Genomic DNA, 10,605 nt, shown 5'->3' on the forward strand with positions numbered 1-10,605 from the left:
CATTACTAGTATAGTATTGTTTGTTTTATAAACTAGCATTTGCACCATTTGTTGCAAAGGAAATGCCGTAAGGCATAAATTCAAGAAGCATTGTGACCTATAAAGAATCATTGAAGATGAAAATTAGTAGGTGAAGGGTAAAGAGCTCGTACCCAATGTTCATTGCATTAAATAGGTCTTGTTCTTTTTGGAAACATTTTGGCTATGACATCTGGCCAAAAAAAACTTCTCATTTTTAGCAGGCTATGGAATGACTTCAACTAGAAGGAGACAATATTGGATACTATTGCAGGTATTGAGGAGCAGAATGTTGTCCTCGTTAGTAAGATGAATAAGGGAAACAAGAAAAGAGGAACTACGAAGGGTTGAAAAGGGAAGAAAGAGAAGCCAAGTTCTTGTAACCAGGGAAAGAAGGACTTGAGCCACATCAAGTGCTTCCAGTGTCAAAAATTTGGGCACTTTTCTTCCAATGTCATCAAAAGAAGGGGAAAGAGATTATAATTTGAGAAAGAGATGAGGCAAGTAAGAATTTCCAAGGTCCAAAAATTTTTAATTACACCGAATAGAGAGGGACTTCTACAAAGCATGAATGGTTCTCGTGTTTCTATCTGTTGGAGGAGAAGAAATAGAGAGGTACAGAAAAACCTTGCTACTATTTCTCAAGGAACTGTAGTATTTGAAGAAACTCTCCACCATACTTCCACCATATTTGGCAACAAAAAACCCGATTAAGGTATGCATTATAATTCGAAAAATTTCACTCTTTTTGTGACTGCCTTGGATGTCCAGGGCTTAGATTTTGGAAAGCTTCGACTTGATCTCAGCAAATGGCTTCCAGAATTTATAGCCGATGATAGAGAGAATGCAAAGCCCAGAAGCTCGACTACAAGTTTTAAGCTTGCGGGTAAGGTTAAAGGAGGAACTTTAATTGTGACATTCCATTATATGATCCTGAACAAGGAGTTGTGGCAATTGCCAAAAAGTGTTGGTGATGTACATTTTCGTCACAGATTATCAAAGCAATCTATAAGTCCATCAATATGTGCATTAGGAGTTCATGTATCTGACTCCATATCTGCACCCAAGACAAATCATGAACATATAACTGATTTGAGCCTAGAAGACCCTGTTAATGAGAGCCCTTCTACAACTAGCGTGCAAGTTCAACCGACAGAAGATGTGAAGGGGTCCAGTTTGGCATCCTTGTTTTCTCTTGAAGCAAAAATCAGCTCATTCCCTCCAGTCAGTCATCGAGATCGATCTATTTGTATTTTTAGAGAGGCTGCTTCGAAGAATGATAATAAAGTTGTTATTCTAGAGGATGATATTGAGTTCACAGTTGTTGAGAAGGGGGTGGAGATGAGCGGTGGAAATCTGTCAAAATTACTGGATGGAAATAAGATTTGTGAAGTGAATAGTTTGACATCTAGAGAAGAGGACAGTAGGATGGAGAATGGCACAAGTGTCTCACAGGTTCAGCAATCAATTTCTGTTGATTCCTATTTGGAGAAGAATGGTGACGCTCATGTGTCTCATGAGCATAAAAAAGAAAGACACAGCAATTTGGAAAACGCTTCTAATAGAGATGATGATGATTTGGTTGAGAGTGAATTCCTCAATATGCTTTGTAAAGATCATATTTTGTTTTGTTTAGGCGCTGTAAGTGAAACAGGCTCTAGCAATGTTTACCTTTTGCTTTAAACTTATTGTAGACAGATCTGAAGATGTCTTTCCTAGTCTGTTGAAGATGTATGATATATGAATCGTCTATAAGCACAATGAATATTTATCGAAGACATGCTGCTTCAGAGACTCATGTGTTCCTGAAGATGCTTCTAGGTTCAAACTAACTTCCAAACAATGAATTAAGTTTTTTAGTCTCAAACAATTGAATCTTTTTTTTTTTGCTACAGACTTCAAATTTTGGACTAGAATTGATAAGATGTGATCATATTTAAATTTCAATGCAGAATATCAATTGTACATTTGAATATTCTTCATCAAATCATACATTCAACAGTTCTAACAATCAATGACCATAGATCAATGTGCTTTACAAGGAGTAAAATAGTGCTTTGATTAGATTTGTATCAAGAGAAATTATTTTGGACTATCTAGAAGTATCTTGGATTTTGGTTTTGGTCTTATATATCTTATCAACCAAAGCTACTTCTCAGATGAGACTACAATTTTGATTGTCTTTGCCATATCCACACTGCTTAATTTAAATGTTGGCAAACAAACTAGACATTTGATATTATATTAAATCATCTACTGAAATTATTCCACGCTAACCCTAGCGCATTGATCAAGCCTTAGAAACTCTCCAAATCTTCCCCAATTCCAATCTCAGCATCACTAATTACCTCCTGTTTCTTTTTACAGCAGAGGATGTAAAAAATCCCACCAAGTTCATCACTTGTCTACCAGGGATCCTGGCACTCTTGCCAAAAGATCTTTGTTCTTTTTATCGAGAGGAATACTCTTTTGATCTCATATTTTATACACAAGTTTATGAAAGCGAAATCCAGAGTCAAGAATCTTCCCACTAGCAAAATAGCATGACTTATGCTGGGTCAAACTAGCCAAAAAAAATTTCTGCAATAAATCTGTTGTAACCTTTGGAACAATTTGTTTACATTGTGTACTGAACCTGTAATATGTATAGATAAATCATTTGTCTAGGACTTCTCTGCTAAGATTGAAAATATTTATTTTCCATTTAAATGAAAATTTCTATGATTTTAAGGTTGTTAACACTAATTGTTTTGCTCAATGCGAAGAAAAGATGGAAGAAGATAAAAAAATAAAGTAATCAGTTGAAGTTTCTTTAATGATTTGCTGAAGACTATAACAGAGTAGAATTTGTGTAAATGCAACCTCTTCAGTTAAACTTTCCTTGCTATCAATCACATGCTACAGTAAGAACATGGGTACTTAATAGGCAAAAGTAAGTTGAATTCCTGTGATAGACTAGAAAGCAGACATAACCCAAAATTCCCAACTCTAAATTCATAATGACTGATTTCATTCTTCTTTCTTCAGACTAACCATTATGGTTCGTGTTGGGGGACATACACTATCCCAAGGACTTCTATAGGTAGGCTTCTTTAAAAGAAGTGACTGTGAAGTTGAACAAATTTGTACCTCAAGCCTTAAAACTGTAAACAAATCAAGTACCTTTTGTTTTCAACATATTGTAGACAGATCTGAAGATGCCTTTTCTAGTCTGTTGAAGATGTATGATATATGAATAATCTATAAGAACAATGAATATTCATCAAAGATGTGCCGCTTCAAAGACTCATGTGTTCCTGAAGATGCTTCTAGGTTCAAACTGACTTCTAAACAGTGAATTAATTTTTTAGTCTCAAACAGTGGAATCTTGTTAATTCATTTCTGCTACAGACTTCAAATTTTGGACTAGAATTGATAAGATGTGATAGTATTTAAATTTCAATGCAAAATATCAAATGTACATTTGAATATTCTTCATCTAATCATACATTCAACAGTTCCAACAATCAATGACCATAGATCAATGCACTTTACAAGGAGTAAAATAGTGCTTTGATCAGATTTGTATCAAGAGAAATTATTTTGGACTATCTAGAAGTATCTTGGATTTTGGTTTTGGTCTTATATATCTTATCAATCGAAGCTACTTCTTAGATGAGACTACAATTTTGATTATCTTCAAAGCTCAAATTACGTAACACAAGTCAATGGTGTGCATTCAGTAAACTTCTAGACCTGTGTCTACAGTCGTTAAACCTCAGCAAACAAGACCAACAGCTACCACAAACTCAAAAGAAAGGTTAAATCATTTCGTAGGGTTTAAATTATAATGTAATAAACTTGAAGAGAAAAAATTGAACTATAATTAGGGTGAGACCAAGCTAAATGATTGAGGCCAAAGATGCTTCTCTGAATTTTGTTTAAAACACAAGGTCATCGGGCTTGCTACAAGATCAGATCTGAGCATATGATAATGCAAGGAGAGAGAGTTAATTGTCACAAATCTTACATCGGATAAGTGTCCTGAGTTTATTTTTGGATTATTAGTTAGGGTTACACCAAATCTATTCTATATGCCGCAGAAAGGAACCACAAATAATGGCCTTCAGATCTGTCTTGGAGAACCCTTTTAAAAATTTGAAATCTCTTCAGTTAAACTTGTCTTGCTAGCAATCACACACTAGAGTAAGACTTGGGCACCTCAGCTGAAAGTGCTATATCATCTGTCTATGGGGGGATTCTTAACCCACAATGGTTAGAACTCCACCATTGAAAGCATCAACATGGGCATTCCCATGATTGGGTGGCCCTACTAATCAGAACAATTTCTCAACTCTAATTTTTCAAGGGATATATGGAAAGTAGGCATGGATTTAGAGGGTAAAGCTGATGAAAATGGTTTGGTAAAGTCTGTTGACATAGAGAAAGTGGTGAGAAGGCTCATGCAAGGATATGAAGGGAGGGAATTAAGGAAGAATGTTGCCAAACTTAGGGACGCTGCAATCAAGGCAGTGATGCCCGGTGGTTCCTCACAAACTAATATTGACACATTTGTTGAGCGCATCAGAATCTTTCCCACCAGCAAAATAACATGACTTCTGCTGGGTCAAACTAGCGACAATTTTTTGCTACAATAAGTCTGAATGGGCCAAGAAACGAGATCCTTGAGGGTTAAACACCACAGACAAGAAACAGGGTTCCGGTCTCATAAATTTGCAATGGATCTTTTGGTAGAGCGATGACTAGTGGATCCATTTCCTTGGTTGAATCATAAAAACCCATGAGTGATTATGGACACTATACCTCAGATGTTCTGCAGTAATTTCAGGAAGCAGGGTCTGATTGAAAGTAGATCATAACTCTGCACTTAAGCTACTTTCCAAACTATTACAGTTAGCAGGGTTGATGTGCAAAGGGTGATACAAGTGAGCTTTCAAAGCCTACCTCATTGACATTTTTCCACGTTTAGTAACATAATAACACGTTGAGGTTTGATTTAGCACCCAGATCTCAATGCAATAATGGTATTGTTGGCAAATGGAAGGGCAAGATAAAGGGAAATAAAAATTCCAAGTTTACAAGCATGATCTACAACCTCCTCTAAGTTTGCTCGACTCGTTCCTATAATTGGAAATATCTTCTCTAAGTTTGCTCGGCTTGTTCCTATAACTGGAAATCTCTCGGTCAAGTTTTGAAGTAAGGCGATGAGTTTTAATGTGTTTTCCTTCAGTGCATTTGATGTCCAGAGGCCACATTCACTGTTTATAATTAGTTTCGTGTGTGAGGATCTCAGTAACATCAATTACCTAGATTAAAAACCATATAGGATAAAAGTCATTCCCACAAAGACAATTTTGATTCAAGTGAAGCAACACTCTAACTGAGCACCAAACTTCTTTTGCACACCTATCACAGGCCAGACAACTAGGCCAGAGCTCCAAGGATCTTGCCACAAAATAGAAACTCGTTACAACTGAACCAAATATGGAACTGGGTGTCTTGTTTTCTATTCTAAAATGGGGAACCGAGATGAGATGAGCACAGGAAAATGCCAGCTAAACGAATGGAATAACATGGTGGAGGTGTTAAATGAGACATTTCCTTAACCTGAAACCCTCTATGGAAATGAAAAGAAATCAGGAATCTAGAAGCGATAAGCAATTAGGAAACTGGCTAGATAGAAATGCAAATGAGAGGAGGGTTTCTGCCATGGCTGTCTAACTTCTGTCTACCTTCATTCTGCAACGCAAGCCCGTTGCAAGCCATGGCCGTCTAACTTCATTCTACAACACAAGCCAGTTGCAACCCATGGTCGTCTACCTTCACTCTGGACAAGTCATGGCCGTCTCCCTCCAGGCTTCGGAAGAAAAAGATGAAGGTTCGCTGCTGCAAGAAAAAGATGAAGTCTAGACTGTTATTATTTCAATTATAACTATATTTGTGATTAACAGTGGAAATTTTTTTAATAATCTAACATCAGATCAGACAGGTCATAATAAGACAGGTAAGATTAGAGGAGGGTTGATTTCAGAGGGAAATGCTTTACAGCGTAAATATTTTTTTGATTTGGGAGGATGGTAAAAAGTGGCTAGAATCTAGGAAAAATAATTTCAAAAAATCTTGTAGAGGCAGTGTTTGAATCGTGTTTTTGATGGTGGAAATGGATTCAGCACCATCAAAAACGTCTAACACACCTAAAATTTTGAAATTTAACAACTATGACTTGGATTTACAAAAATCCTCCAGCTAGTTAGATAAATATTTTAAAACTAACATATCCTAATGCATGTGAAAGGGGAGGTTCACGTAGATCGAGATCATTATATTTTGTAGGAAACACATCATTTTATGATATATCTATATCTATATATATATATATATATATATATATATATATATATATATATATATATATATATATATATATACACACACACACACACTAAAGATTACTATTAGATATTAGTTTTTCTGAAAAAGTAAGATTTTAGTTTTCAAGTAAGAATCACTATTAATTTAGCATTAACCAAATCAAATTATAATGTTTAATTTTGAAAAATAATTAATTAATTTTCAAGATTACTAAAAAAACATTATTTTTTTAAAACATTTGATTGCAACATAACTTGAAGGTCTTATTGCAGTGGTTGCACAATATAATGCCATATAGATAATTTCCTGACATATTTTATCCTAAATTTATGGATATAGTTGCAATAATCATGTTTGATTTTTAGATAGTTGTGTGGTGTTTTTTTATTCTTAATCTTTGCAAGAAAAACATCTAAAAATAAAATTCTTGAAAATAGCCCATGCTAAAGTATATAACATATTTATCATGTGTGACTTCCCACCACAATTTAAGCAAGTATTTGCATTAAAAAATGGTTAGGAATAAGATGTAAATAAATATACTTACAACGAGTTACTTCCCACCATTATATATGTTTACTTCAACCCTTATATAGGAGTAAAACTATAAATGTCTATGTTTACTAGTTGCTACTACCTACCAAAATTTATGCAATTCCTTGTGCCTGTGGAAGCTATTAATTTATCCACTTTGTTGTAGCTAAATCTTGCACATACCGCTCAAGTGCAGGAGGAGACACAAAAAGCTCCCTAGGGATAACCTCTAGGTTTATTGTAGACCAGTGTCTAGGACATCTTAAATAAATGAGTGCATGAAAGGTTATATGTGAGGGGTTTGCAGCACTCCAATTGTCACGTAAAAAGGTTATAGGAGGGGCTTGGTTCAATAAGCCTTCAATGAGGTAGATTCAAGCCAAATTATGGATCCAAATGTTGGGGGTATATTGGGGAAATCTCAAAGAGAAATGGCTTCTTCCTCTGGTGGCCAACACACAGAAATGAAACATCTTAAAATTGAAGTTGTAGGAATGGTGGAGAGGGGGAAAGGAAGGAGGAAATTTGATGCATAGGGATGTAACAACAGAATCTTAAGAAGTAATGTTCTAGTAGAAAGTGGAATTCTATGGATAGGGTTGTAAACAACACAGAATCTTAAACCATGGTTTTCCAGTGAAATGATAGAAATAGAGGAGTCAAAAAGAAGGTTTCAGATCAAACATGACATGGGTATCATTCTCTGCCAAAACCTAACGTAGATCTTGACTAATACAGGTCCTATAGGTTAATCAAATGCACAAATAAATTTTTAATTTTACAAGTACTACCACGCTAGTGAATAACACATATAGGTCTGTGATAAGCACAACTATTGTCTTCTATGAGCAGCTAAGATAAATCCATAGATTGAAGAGGAACCAATTGTGTTCATTTTACTATTTCAAAGGAAAAAAACACAGATGAATGAGAACACTGAGAGGAATATCTTGCACGTTAATCATGCATTGAATCAAAAGGGAATTGCCATTTATCTGAAAGGGTCCAAATAACCAGTCCATACATTCAACACGATATTAGTGAAGTCCCCCATGAATAAGAAAATAGGACCAAAATGGCTTCTCAAAATTCAAACTACTCGAGTGAGAAATTCTGGAACCTCTCTATAATATTGCTCCCCCATATTTATAAGAAAGGGGGAGAGCTTGAGTTACAATCACAAAAATCTCTGAGCCACAGCACCAGCTGTCTGCTAGACTAGCTCTCTCGGCTAGTGTAAGGCTTTGCTACATAAAAATTACAATTGGGATCGAATCCCTTCTTGGAAATAGAATACTACAGAAAGTCAAAAGAAATAGGAAGAAGATTGGAGGAAGAGGTCCTTTGTTGTCCCTGTGAAAGCTACAAATCAGGCCCAATCTCTGTCAAAGTGTACTTCCCATGCTGCTTGGCTTGTTTACTGTCTATTCTCCCTTAAATTCCTTCGGTGCTAACTCCAGAGGTGTGTAGCAGAATAGTTTTCTCATGAATGCGCCCACATCTGGTTTGAATGCGTCACCCCCCATTATTTACTGTCAAAGCTGTTGTTGGAATCGACTCTGTCATTTCAACCTTTATTTCATTTGGCACTGACTCCCAGACTTGTGTCACAGTGGGCTTCTTTTGGATCAGCCCATCCTGTGCTTTGAATGCACTTCATGTTCTTCTTAGGACCATAACTGCCTACCCATAAACTCATTTAAATCTCTGCAAAACACTGCCAAAGCACCATGGCCATGGGACCTTATCCTTTAAGAATAATGTGAAATAGGGGAATTATGCCATCTCCTTAAGCCCCCTTTCGTATAGCGCCACTTATGTTGTTATTTTCATGTAACCAAGGGCTAAGACCAATGGCTTAAACTTCAGGGCTAAATCCTTCAGACCAGTGTCTGGGAGCCTTTTTCCTTTATAACACAAAAATCCCTTTGATTGCCCCTTTCACCGTATCGGTTGATATACCGGACGTGAAATATTTTTAGATCATGCCATAATAACTTATCGCATCCAGGGGGCTTTTTCCTTTGTTACTTGGAATCTCACATCCTGACACTTGATAGCCTTTTACCTTTAGATTTTCCCCTTAACAGTTGCGATCGTTGATCTGTGGGGTGACATCATCACTGCCACGTGTCACCTTGTGAGTGGTGACATGTGTCACCCAGAAATGGCCCCATTTCACCCCTAAGAACGATGAAATTGAGTGACACGTGTCATCTACAACGTCAACATTCGTACTGCCATGTGTCCATCATACTTCCACATCATTGATGATGCCAGCTGCCATGTCAGCTCTAAGGATCAATCATATTGCATCACGTGGTCCCCAGGAAGAGAGAGAAAATAGCCTGCCCGACCTTGTTTTTGCATGGGTTTCCTTTGTATTCGGTTTTCATCCCTTCCCAAAACTTTTATAATGTATCGCAGAATCCCCCCCTGTATGGTATTGGAATGAGAACCCTTGTCAATCACCGATATTTCAGGATTGCGGGATGCAGGATTGCCCATCGCTGATATGTCGTACTGCCATACGGCCACATGGAAGAGAGAGAAGGGGGTGGCATGACCTTTGTTTTGTCGAGTATTTTCTTTGTTAACAATTTTTGGTCTCCCTGACGATTTACCAATATATCACAAGATCGACCCCCCTCAAGGTTTTGGAGTGTGTGGGATTGTTATGACTATGGGACTGCGGGGCGTGAGACCTACAGGATGCGGGATTGCGGGATCGTCGATATGTGATTTGTGAGATGCAGGACATGCAAGATACGAGATTGCGGGATGTGGGACTACGAGGCCCTCCAATGTGATTTTCCTTTATCTTTTAGTGTTTTTTCTTGGTTTTCTGGGCTTTCCAAAAGCAATCTTCAACAGGCTCTAACTTCTGATCTGCGAGTGGTTTTTTGGACTTATTTATACCATTGGAAAGCTCGTTGATCCAGGTGGATGTTGGTGGCCACCCACCTATCCCATTTGGATCCCCACAACTGTCTCTTTCATTTTTTCAGTTTCCTTAATTATAGCACAATTTACTAATTTTAGTAGTTTTTCGGGTCCTAAACTTCCAGAGCCGTTTTGAGGCCCTAAACGACGTTTTTTGGGAAATCCACCGCCAATGATTTTTTTGATAAAAATCGTCTTTTTTGTCGTAGTCCTCGGAGAGATCTTTCCAACGGGATATCATGCGCATCAAACGGAGATAATACGACCAATTGGCGACCCCGGGAAGTTGGCTGTCCAACTCACCCCAAAACGGGGCCCACAATTTGGCGTTTCATCTTCTAGGGTTAGGTTTTGGAATGTGAAGGGTTTTCCATTGTTTCTCAATAATAAATAGGCCTTCGAGCCTCATTGTAAATGGATTTCGGAACAGTTTAGAGGCATGTAGCCGACACATCTCTTCTCAGAGATAAGCTACCATCGCCCTAGCTGGGTTATTTCTATTTCTATTTGTAAGCATATTTCAATATTTCCCATTAATGAAATGAAGTATTATTTCCGCTGCATATCTGTATTTATGGTTATCTCTATATTTTATTGCGTTCCTGTTTAAATCCGGATCACTCGTTCCGAGCACTATACAATGGGGAGGGCCTCATTTATCCTGAGAGCTTTTGTGGCTCAAAATTTAGCATAAACCTTCACTTCTATTTGGCATATGAAGCAACTGATGACTGATAA

This window comes from Pinus tabuliformis, chromosome 7 (assembly GCF_031772625.1).
Source record: "Pinus tabuliformis cultivar Carrire ecotype Pingquan chromosome 7, CPIR1, whole genome shotgun sequence".
Classification (NCBI taxonomy): Eukaryota; Viridiplantae; Streptophyta; class Pinopsida; order Pinales; family Pinaceae; genus Pinus; species Pinus tabuliformis.